This window comes from Sceloporus undulatus, chromosome 2 (genome assembly GCF_019175285.1).
Source record: "Sceloporus undulatus isolate JIND9_A2432 ecotype Alabama chromosome 2, SceUnd_v1.1, whole genome shotgun sequence".
NCBI classification, from domain to species: Eukaryota; Metazoa; Chordata; class Lepidosauria; order Squamata; family Phrynosomatidae; genus Sceloporus; species Sceloporus undulatus.
The window spans coordinates 187,902,285-187,912,670 of record NC_056523.1 but is presented as its reverse complement, the minus strand read 5'-3'; positions in this window follow the sequence as shown (position 1 = coordinate 187,912,670).

Below are 10,386 nucleotides of genomic sequence, written 5' to 3'. Positions count from 1 at the left end.
CTATGGGATCTTTGTCATCAAATATGATTCTTAGACAATAAACTAATCCATGGCAGTCAACAAGAGGCAAAAATTCAAATAAATGGCAATTATTCATGACAGGAAGGAAGCAAGGTACCACAGGCAGCAAGACAGCTACCTTCAGAGTTATACAGCTGTTTCAACATCAAGGTCTTCTTCAGTTGAGACAATAGATATCTCCAAATTTCAAAATTATATAGTTTCCAGCTTGCTATTCCAGTATTCTCTCTCTTAAGACTTGCCCTTTTACATACAGCAAAATCAGTGAGTACTATCTATTGTGTCCTTTGGTTTGCTTTTGTCTGAGCCTCCAGGGAAGGGTAAGATTCCACCCCTTCTCTCCTCTCCCCCTCCCATAGCGAGTTAATTGAATGGAAACTGCTTTTGCACATTGAACTCAGTGTACACCAATGGAAATAATCCAAGGACAAAGGGGGAAAGTGGGAGGAAGAAAGAGAAAATGAGACATTTTAAAAGCAGATGAAACAGTGGGACAACAAAGGATTCATCAAGACTTTCCATGCCAAAGCAGAACAGCTGGAGAGTGTATACTTTGGCTTCACGACAACCTTGTGAAGTGGGTTAAGACAAGAGTGATTGGCCTAATGTCATTCACTGAACTTTATGGCCCAATGGGGATCTGAACTCAAGTCTGCCCAGTTCAAGTCTGACATGCTGACCATTGCTCCCCACTGGCACAGACAGATCATAAAGAGTCTCCTTTCTCAGATTTTTCATTTCAAAGAAGCGCAGATGACAGTGGTAAAAAGAAGCCCTGGTTTCATGTCTGCAAATCATCAGCAGAAATGAAGGACCGGTTGGCAGCAATCAGGCTCCCTCTAACGCTTTCTGGCCCCATTCACACTATGCAAACGTAACACTATGAGTCCACTTTAACTGCTGTGACAACATCCTGGGATTTGTAATTTGGTGAGATAGTAGCACTCTCTGGGTGTGAATTGCAAGTAACTCCCTAAACTGCATATCTCAGGATTCCAGAGGACGGAACCAGGGTGGTTAAGTGGAATCACAGTGCTATAACTATGTAGTGTGAAAGGGCCCCTGATCTCCATGAACACCTTTAAATCTGTCCAGTGCACTGGCTCTTATAAGCAAACTGTCCAGCCTTTGAATGTGTCCAAAGGAGGGAGGCCAAAATGGTAAAATGTCTGGAAACCATACCCTGTGAAGAGCGGCTTAGGGAGTGAAAGAAGAGGAGGTTAAGAGGTGACATGATTTTCATGTTTAAATATTTGAAAGGATGTTATACTGAAGATGGAGCAACCTTGTTTTCTGCTGCTCCCGAAACTAGGACACAGAACAATGGATTCAAACTACAGGAAAAGTGATTCCATATAAACATTTCTGATAGTAAGAGCTGCTCAATAGTAGAATATGCTGCCTAGGAGTGTGGTGGAGTCTCCTTCTTTGGAGGTTTTAAACAGAGCCTGAATGGCCATCTGTTGGAAATGCTTTGATTGTGAATTCATGGCAAGGGTTTGAATTGGGTGGGCCTTGGGGTCTCTTTCAACTCTGTTGTTCTTAATACACCATGACCTATTTAACTTAAAACTAGCCATTTCATTAGGCAGAATGTAGTAACCACTTCAAGGGTCATATGCTAGAGGACAGCATTAGCAGCCACTGAACCTTTCCTCCTGAGTCACCTGGCCATTCCTCTCTCTTCAGTGACAGAGCAGTATGTGCCACATGGCCAGGCCTCTAGCACCTAAATTAAACTAACATATCCTCCTGAACATATCTGCAGTCCACGCTACAAAATTATAGCTCTGTGGTTCTACTTTAACTGCCATGGGAACATCTGTGTAATTCTGGGCAGTGGAGGAAAGGACCTTTACAATCCACAGCCAGGGAGCACCTGCTTCAGTGCCTCCGACCAAACTCCAAATCCCAGGATTCCATAGGAAGCAACCATGACAGTGAAAGGGGAATCATAGCGCTGTAATTTTTAGTATTATCTCATCTGATTTTGGAAGCCAAGCAGGGTCAATCCAAGTCTTGAAGGGAAGACCACCAGGAAATACTAGGAATCTCCAGCTATGACTGGAAAGAGATCTTGGCTGCAACCCTGAAGTGTCACCGCCAGTCAGAGGTGGGCTACATGGACCAATGGTCTGACTCAGTAGGCAGCAGCTTCCTATAGTCTTACATTTATAGCCTGCCTGTGTCGGATGCGGTGGAAGACCCCAACATTCGCCAGCCAGACTAGTTGTTCTGTACTTGAAACTGAAAGCAGGGAGAGCCACCTTGTGCTTTACCTTAGGCAGCAAAACATCTTGAGCTGGCCCTGGTGCTCCTGCCAACAGTGGTTTAGATGGCACTGAGGGCATCAATGTGGCTGCATGTATTCAGAGAGGTGTGCACAGAAAGCATGAGGAGAGAATGAGCAATATGACATATAATCCTTCCCAGCATCCCCCACAACAACACTGGGCAGGGCTAGAGAACCTGTGATTCTTAAGATATGTTTGTACTACAGTCCCCATCATCTGCTGACGTCATGGTCAGTAGTGAGGAACTATGGAAGAAGTATCTCAATGACATCTGGCGAACTTCTTCAGCCCTGTTTCAGGGGTTCTTGAGTGTTACCTTTTACATTGCCTGTCATTGCTGCATGGGCTCATAAACAGTCATGGACACCCCCAGATGAATACACTTCATATTCTATGTTATTTTAGGCTAAAGGGTTTAAATGGTCATCAGATCCACAGATCCAATGATGGCTTGTACCCAAAGGGGTCTAGAAAAGTTTTGGCAAATGAGTTCCTTTTCTGGGCCTCCTGAACTGCTTGTGCACCATGGAGTGTTCTGCTGCAACACTTCTTTTGGGGTGGTGCTGAAACTACAGGCAGTCAGTTTTGAGCTAGCAGTGCTGGACAGCTCTGATAAGGCCTTATCAGATGTCAGTGCTGACGGTTTGGGCAATGTGGGTGACAAGGCAGAGCCGAGAGGCAGAACATCAAGGGGGAAAGCATCCCTCGCATGCATGCCTGAGTGTGTGCGATCTGACTATGTGTGAAGCTTCAAAGCAAGAACAAGAACTGGGTATCCCCCAGCTATCCAGGAGAGGGATACTTGGGAGACAACTGAGAGACAGGTCTGGAATAAAACCCAACTTATTGGTTGCCTAGAGGAAGCCATCTGTGCCTCGTCTGAAAGACAGAAGCATGAGTTTGAAGTTTTTAGTCCTCACATCCAAAGCTCCTTCTTCACACTTAAGAATAGAGAAACACATGTACACTCCGCCCCCCATATCCACGGATATTTTTTTTTATATTGTTCGTCTGTAATAAAGATTCTTCTTCTTCTTCCTGAGCATCCACAGATTTTAGTATCTATGGCAGGGCCTGGAACCAAACCCCAGTTGATACCAAGGGCCCACTGTTACTGTTATTCATGTGTTTCTGAGTGTACACTGTAACATACTCCTAAATTTCTTTCCTTCTCCCTTGTACACTTTCTTTTTTCTCCATTCCACTTGTTCTGCCCAAGGGCTTCATTTGTTATTCCTCCTCCTTCTCTGTGGAGAAACACAAAGCAAAAACCATTGCTCTCTGCTTTTCTTTGCTCCTCGGGCCTAGAACAACCTCCATCTTTTTGGTTTGTGAAACCTGGACTCTCTCTCCAGCAGGGACGTAGCCAGGATTTTAGGAAGGGGGGGGGTCCAGACTAAGTGCCACCATTATAATGGGGCTTGGGCGCGGCGGCGCAGCAGCACACACCATTCATTTTTCTAATGGAAGGGGGGGGTCCGGACCCCAAGAACCCCCCCTTGGCTACGTCCCTGCCTCCAGTTCCTCAAGTACACCAAATCCATTTTTAAAAGATCTTTCTGAATTGTTCATAACCAGTCTCCATTAAAATGGGATGTCAGGGAAAGGGGAAACCATTGCTATAAAACTCTACCCTCTGAGAGCAAAACATGTAACATTAAAAACTTGTGTTTGAGTTTTCTTCTTTTTCTTTTCCATCCCCCTCCTTTTTCCTTTTGGGTCTGGTCTTTTTAGTTTTTAAACCCATAAGGAGAAAATGTATTCCCTTTAGACAGAGTTTGAAATTTATTTTGAGTTACAATTTGTGATTTTAAAAAAATGTATAAGGTGATGTGTAGAGCCAGTGTGGTGTAGTGGCTTGAGTGTCAGACTATTACTCCAAAGACCAGAATTCGAATCCTGGCTCAGCCATGTAAACCCACTGTGACCTTGGGCAAGTCACACTCTCTCAGCCTCAGAGGATGGCAGTAGCACGGTCCCTCTGAAGAAACTTGCCAAGAAAACCCTGTGATATGGTCATCTTAAGGTCACCATAAGTTGGAAATAACTTGAAGTCAATAGATGGTATTTAACACTGGGAAGATTATCAAAAACATTTTACAATAGCTCAAATAATAGCTGGAAATGTAAACATAAGATAGCGACTTTTTATCACTTGTGGTAGACTTGTGCTAAAGCACAGAAGTATTGGACTGAAATTCGCTCAGTGTTGGTAGATATTGTTAAAAATTAAAATATAGTTGAAAACAGGCATTTTTTTCTCTTGGGAATGTTACCTGAACAAACTGAGAAGAAATACAGAAGGACTTTAGAATATATGATTACTGCTGCAAGAATAGTTCATGCCCAGAAATGGAAAGATGTTGCTACTCCAACAAAAGTAGACAATTGAACTTGTTCTGAAATGGACAAATTGACAGTGTTGATTAAGGAAAAACAATTGAATAACTTAAAGAAAGATTGGTAGTTATTACTTTCACAATCTCATTGGAGCCACACATCAGTTTTAGGTTTTGGAAGCTAAACAGATCTTGTATTAAGTAGAAGCATAAATATGCTATCATGGAAAGTGAGTATAGAAAATCCTGGAATATATCCATCAGTTAGGGGATGGGAAGCCAGTAGTGTAGGTATTGTTTGGTGTTGTTGTTTAGTAGTATTTAGAGTTTTATTGTTTGTGCTTGTGTATTTTAGATATACAGATAAAACATGTGTATGGTTGTTTTTCTCTTTAATATATTTTTAAAGATTTTTTTTTAAAGACAGGCAGACAAGTGGACAGATATCCTCTACCACCGCAGCCATGATGGCTAAAAAATAGATGTTATGTTGAAGTGTGAATCATGCATAGCTGTATGTATACAAAACATAATATAGCAGACTGGTGTTAAAACTTCTCTAGCTTTGTCGCAATGGTAAAAACAAGTGGGAGAGTGGAGTCACTTTTCCTCTGATGTAAAATTCAAGTGAATGTGGCAGCCAGTTCTCTGAAAAGCACCTTATCTCTGGGGCCAGATAATGTGACAAGAAACCCCAGACGGTCAGGGATGATGAGTACATCACAACCATTTTGATCTCCACTTCTTCTGATGGTCCTTAGAATTGCATGGACTGAGCATTGTTAAGATGTAACACAGTTTTTCGCAAAGGCAAAAGAGCTCACCAATGGCACAGCTTTGCCATCTCCCACCAATCCAGGACTAGTTGTATAAATAAAAATATATACAGTAGTACATGAGAAAATACATTTTCTGGGTCAACCATTTTCACAGCTTTCTTCCATTTGTGTGTGTAGTACAACAGGAGAGGTCCCTGCCCTGAGAGCTTTACAAATCTAAAATCCAGCTCAGAGCAAACAGCAGAAGAAAGAAAGAAAAGGCAGGGATGACGGAGGTAAATGTGGGGCAGATTCAGTTCCATGTACATACTTTAGCCTGACTACCAGGATGGGAGATATTTTTCACATTCCAGATGTCATGGACTACAATTCTTGCAATCCCTTATCATTCACAATGCTGGTGGAAGTTTTAGGCCAAAACACCTAGAAGGCAAGAAGTTCTTCCATCCCTTTTCTAGACGTGACATCGCACTGGATTTTTTTAGATAGGGATATGTCATCTATCAACAGAGATAAAAAGTGATGGCTGGAATCCTGTATCAGGCAGTCCATTGAGTATTGAAGTGAGTTAACTATTAAATAGTTAAGCAGCTATTATGTAATTAAGTAGTTAAGTTAGTTAACTATTAAGTAATTGAGTAATTACATTCATTAACAGTTAATTAATGTTCATTAACTAAGTAATCCTGCATGACTCTCACCCAAAACCTGATGGAAACATCATTCATCTGTATGCCAGTCTTTAGCAGAGTGGACCTCCTTCTCCCCTTGCAGCTGATGACCAATAAAGTAGGTTTGGGGAAAGTTACAATTGTGGCAATAGTATCACAATCATGACTCAGTAGTGGTTGTGAATATGACACAGTTGCCAGACGTACTCACCCATAACTGTTGCATATTCACAATCATTACCGAGTCACGTTTTTGACACTATCGCCACAATCATAATTCATCCCACCCACCCACCCCCCCTTTACTGAGCATCAGGTACATGGAAGAAGGAGGTCCATTCTGCTGGTAATTGAAGTACAGGTGGGTGATGTTTCCATCATGTTTGGGTGAGGTAGAACCAGGAGAGGTTACCTAGTATACTTAACAATTCTATATACTCTTGTATACGTCTAGAAATTTTAGTTTAAAAATTGACTCCAAAAAACCCAAATTGACTTATCCATGGGTCAATGTAAGCACTGTACTTCAACTCTTATTTAAAAAGGAACCATTCCCCAGTGAAAGGCAAGAATGTGATGTGTCCTCTGCTCTCTCGTGCATCCAGCCTTTAGTGTGAGCACAAACATTTATGCCTGTTGGGATTTTGTAAATTCTTTGGCATCATTTTCCTTTGCTTCATCCTTTAGATCCTTTGTTCCATGACCCTAAGTTTAACCCTTAATTTATCCTCGGGTCATGTCAAAATCCATATTTTTGGCCCCCAAACCTGCCCTTGACTTATACATAAGGTCGACTTATAGTCAAGTATATATAGAGTAAGTAGGCAATATAGGATTCTGGCCAACAGTTCCATGCAGGGCTACTCATCAAGTGCACCGAACAAAAGCAAAGCTCGGCCAAAGTCAGGCCCATTTCCTTCTGTCTGCCTTCCTCCTTTGGACTGATCAGGTCATCCACAGTCTCTTCCTTCCTGTTTACTTTAGGCCTTCCTCCTTCTAAGTTTATCAGGTGCTTTCCTACTTCTTTGTCATGACCAACATTAAATAAAACAGCTCCACAATTAGTGGGTGCTGCAAGTTGGAGGTCTCCTATTGCTACCAATCTGAAGGCATTATGCAGCGATTCTGACTGTAACAGATTTTTCTGTATGTAGAAATGGAAGGTGGGAAAACATGGCCAAGTTACAAATGGGAGCAAGAGCCAGCATGGCGTAGGGGTTTGAGTGTTGGGCTATGACTCTGGAAACCAGCATTTGAATCCTGGCTCAGCCATGTAAAAGTACTGGGCATGTAAACCCACTATGACTTAACCTTGGGCAAGTCACACTCTCTCAGATTCAGAGGATGACAATGGCAAACACTCTCTATAGAAACTTGCCAAGAAAGGCCTGCAATAGGTTTGCCTCAAGGTCACCATAAGTCATAAACAACTTGAAGGCACACAACAACAACAACAACAACAACAACAACAAAACAAATGGGAGCAGTGATGCAGTAGTAAATTTTGAAGTGCAGTCCTGTAAGAGAACTGATTTGGTAGCTTTACTCAGTCCAAAAATGCAGTCAGTTATGCTGACTTACAACAATCTCTACAAGTTTTCATCTCTACAAGAAGCAGGCTGATGGTCTTGCCAATGTACGACCAAGGACAAATCTGCACTGCAGAAATAATGCAGTTTGACGCCTCTTTAACTGCCATGGCTCCATGCTATGGTATTTAGGAATTTGTAGTTTTATGAGATATTTAGTCTTCCCTGTGAGACAGCCCTGGTGCTACAACAAACTACGAATCCCAAAATTACATAATATAGAGCTATGGCAGTTAAAGCAGCATCAAACTGCATTATTTCTGCAATGCAGATTAGACCCCAGTCGCTCCAAACAAGTTGGATTGCAAATTGATAGTTCATAACTGCATACTGTTGCAAGGAAAATCCACTTCTCTTTCAACTACTGTGACCAAAGTATGACAACTTCAGTTTCATCATGACACCACTCATATTGTCTGGATCTGTGGTAAAATTCAATCAATGAGATGTGAGTATGTCTGTGTATAATAATAAAAATATCACCTGGAAGCCTCTAGTGTCTCTATTTTGGTTGATTATTACATGACAATATTTACGTTCTGAGAGCCTGTGTAGTATAATAGTTTGAGCACTGGACTATGACTCTGGAGTCCAGGGTTTGAATCCCTGCTCAGCTGTGGAAACCCATTGGTTGACCTTGGGCAAGTCACTCTCTCTCAGCCTCAGAGTAAGGCAAAGGCAAACCCCTTTTGAATAAATATTGCCAAGAATCCTACATGATAGAGTTGCCATATGTCAGAAACAACTTGAAAGCACACAACAAAGTTAAGTTCCATTGATTTCAACCAGACCTGAGCTCAATTAGCTCTCTCTGCATAGGGACTCTCATTTTTTCAGTATGGTGTACTAGTAAAAGTCTTGGAATGAGGTTGGGTTTTAATCCCCACTAAACCATATAATTCACACAGTGCCCCCGGGCCTGTTGCATTCTCTCCCATCCTGACATACCTCACAAGGTTGTTGTGAAGATAAAGTGAATGGGGAGGAGTGCCATGCATGTTACCTTACCTCACTGGAGGAAAAGAAGATACAGATGCTACTAACAAACAATGAAGCACGCTTATGACTGCACTTGATTTTAGTTTCCAGTTTGTGACTCAGGAGGGTTGCCAGATCAGTCCTATCCCAGGCCCTGAGATTTCAGCACCAAAGCCTGAAACTTAGGGACATCCCTTTCTGATATCGTGTCCCTAGAGATATTAAAAAGGTGCTCTTACAACCCTTTATTGTCACTAAGCATGAGATATGAAACGCCAAGCACAACTGCAGAGTTACATAATTCAGTTTTTAAAAAAATAAAGGCTAATAAATGAGAAAAATGTATATACAAGAATACTTTTTGAAGTGGTATTCTTGCTTTGGGATCTCCCTCCTTCACCTTGAAGATTGGAGACAAGGAGTCAGACCTCGAGATCTGGAAGCCTGTGTGTATGAACTTTCAAGTTGCCTTTCACTTATGGCAACCCCATTTCACAAGGTTTCCTTAGGCAAGGATACTCAAGAGATGGTTTTGCCAGTTCCTTCTTCTGCCTACAGCACATTGGTGGTCTCCCATCCAAGTAGTAACTCGACCCTGCTTAGCTTCTAAGGTCAAACAGGATCTGCTGCCTTTAGGATTATTTCGACCAGCTTTGGAGTCCAGTTATAATCTGTATGTTAATTGTGCCCATTCTTCAAAGAAACACAAAGACCCGACAGTAGAGTGGGATGCACTGGGAGTGTGGACCCTCCCTCCCAGCCCTCTTAATGTGAACGACAAAGTTCAAACTCAGAGCAACACAACTCCGCAACAACCAAAAAGTGTTTAAATAAGAACTAGCCAAGAGGAAGACTGCTACCACGCTGCAGAAATAAAGCAGCAACTGCCATGGCTCAATGCTGTGGAATTCTGGGATGTATAGTTTCATGGGGCACTAGAGCTTTCTGATGGGGAGGCTGTTTCTCACAAAACTATGAATCCCAGAAATCCATAGCATTAAGTCATGCTAGTTGAAGTGGCATCAAACCGCTCTGTTTTTGCAGTGTGGCAGCAGCCAAAGACTCTTGGCTAACAAGGACTAGGTGCACAAAACAAAGCCATGTGAGATGAGATGGATGACTGCAGGCAAGAAAGAGAAACCGTCAAGGACTGCTTTGCCTTCGCCCTCCCAATACCCCAGGCCCCACCCATTCGGCTGGAAATAAGCAGCTAGTCCATGATGCAGCATGATGAGCTGGCAGAGATAACCCTTATCTCCAGAGACCAGGCAGGGCAAGTGGCGGAAAGGGCTCTGGGGCCTGTTGTAGACCTGGCTCTGCATAGCAGCCTCCAAAGGCAGGCCAATGCCAACTGAGCCTGGCTGCAGCGTGGCGTTGCCCCACTTGCCCCACCCTGGTCTGCTTCTTTGATTCCCCTCCCACAAATAAAACTGAAACTTCTAGGTTTTAGTTTACAGCTTGCCTATCTTAAATTTCCACATAGAAAAAACCCAAAGCTTAGAAACATTTTAGACTACAGTCCCTACACTGCTTTCCGATCTGTACTTGACTCTCTTACTGGCTGCATATCAACAATGCAGTTTTTTACTGGTGTACAAAGCTTTTTTTAAATTGATATACAAAGCTTCAAACATCTTGAGACCAGGAAATCTGGCAAACCATAGTCTTTTTTATCTGACAGTCAACTCTGTTAATTAAGTGACATCCCGCCTTTC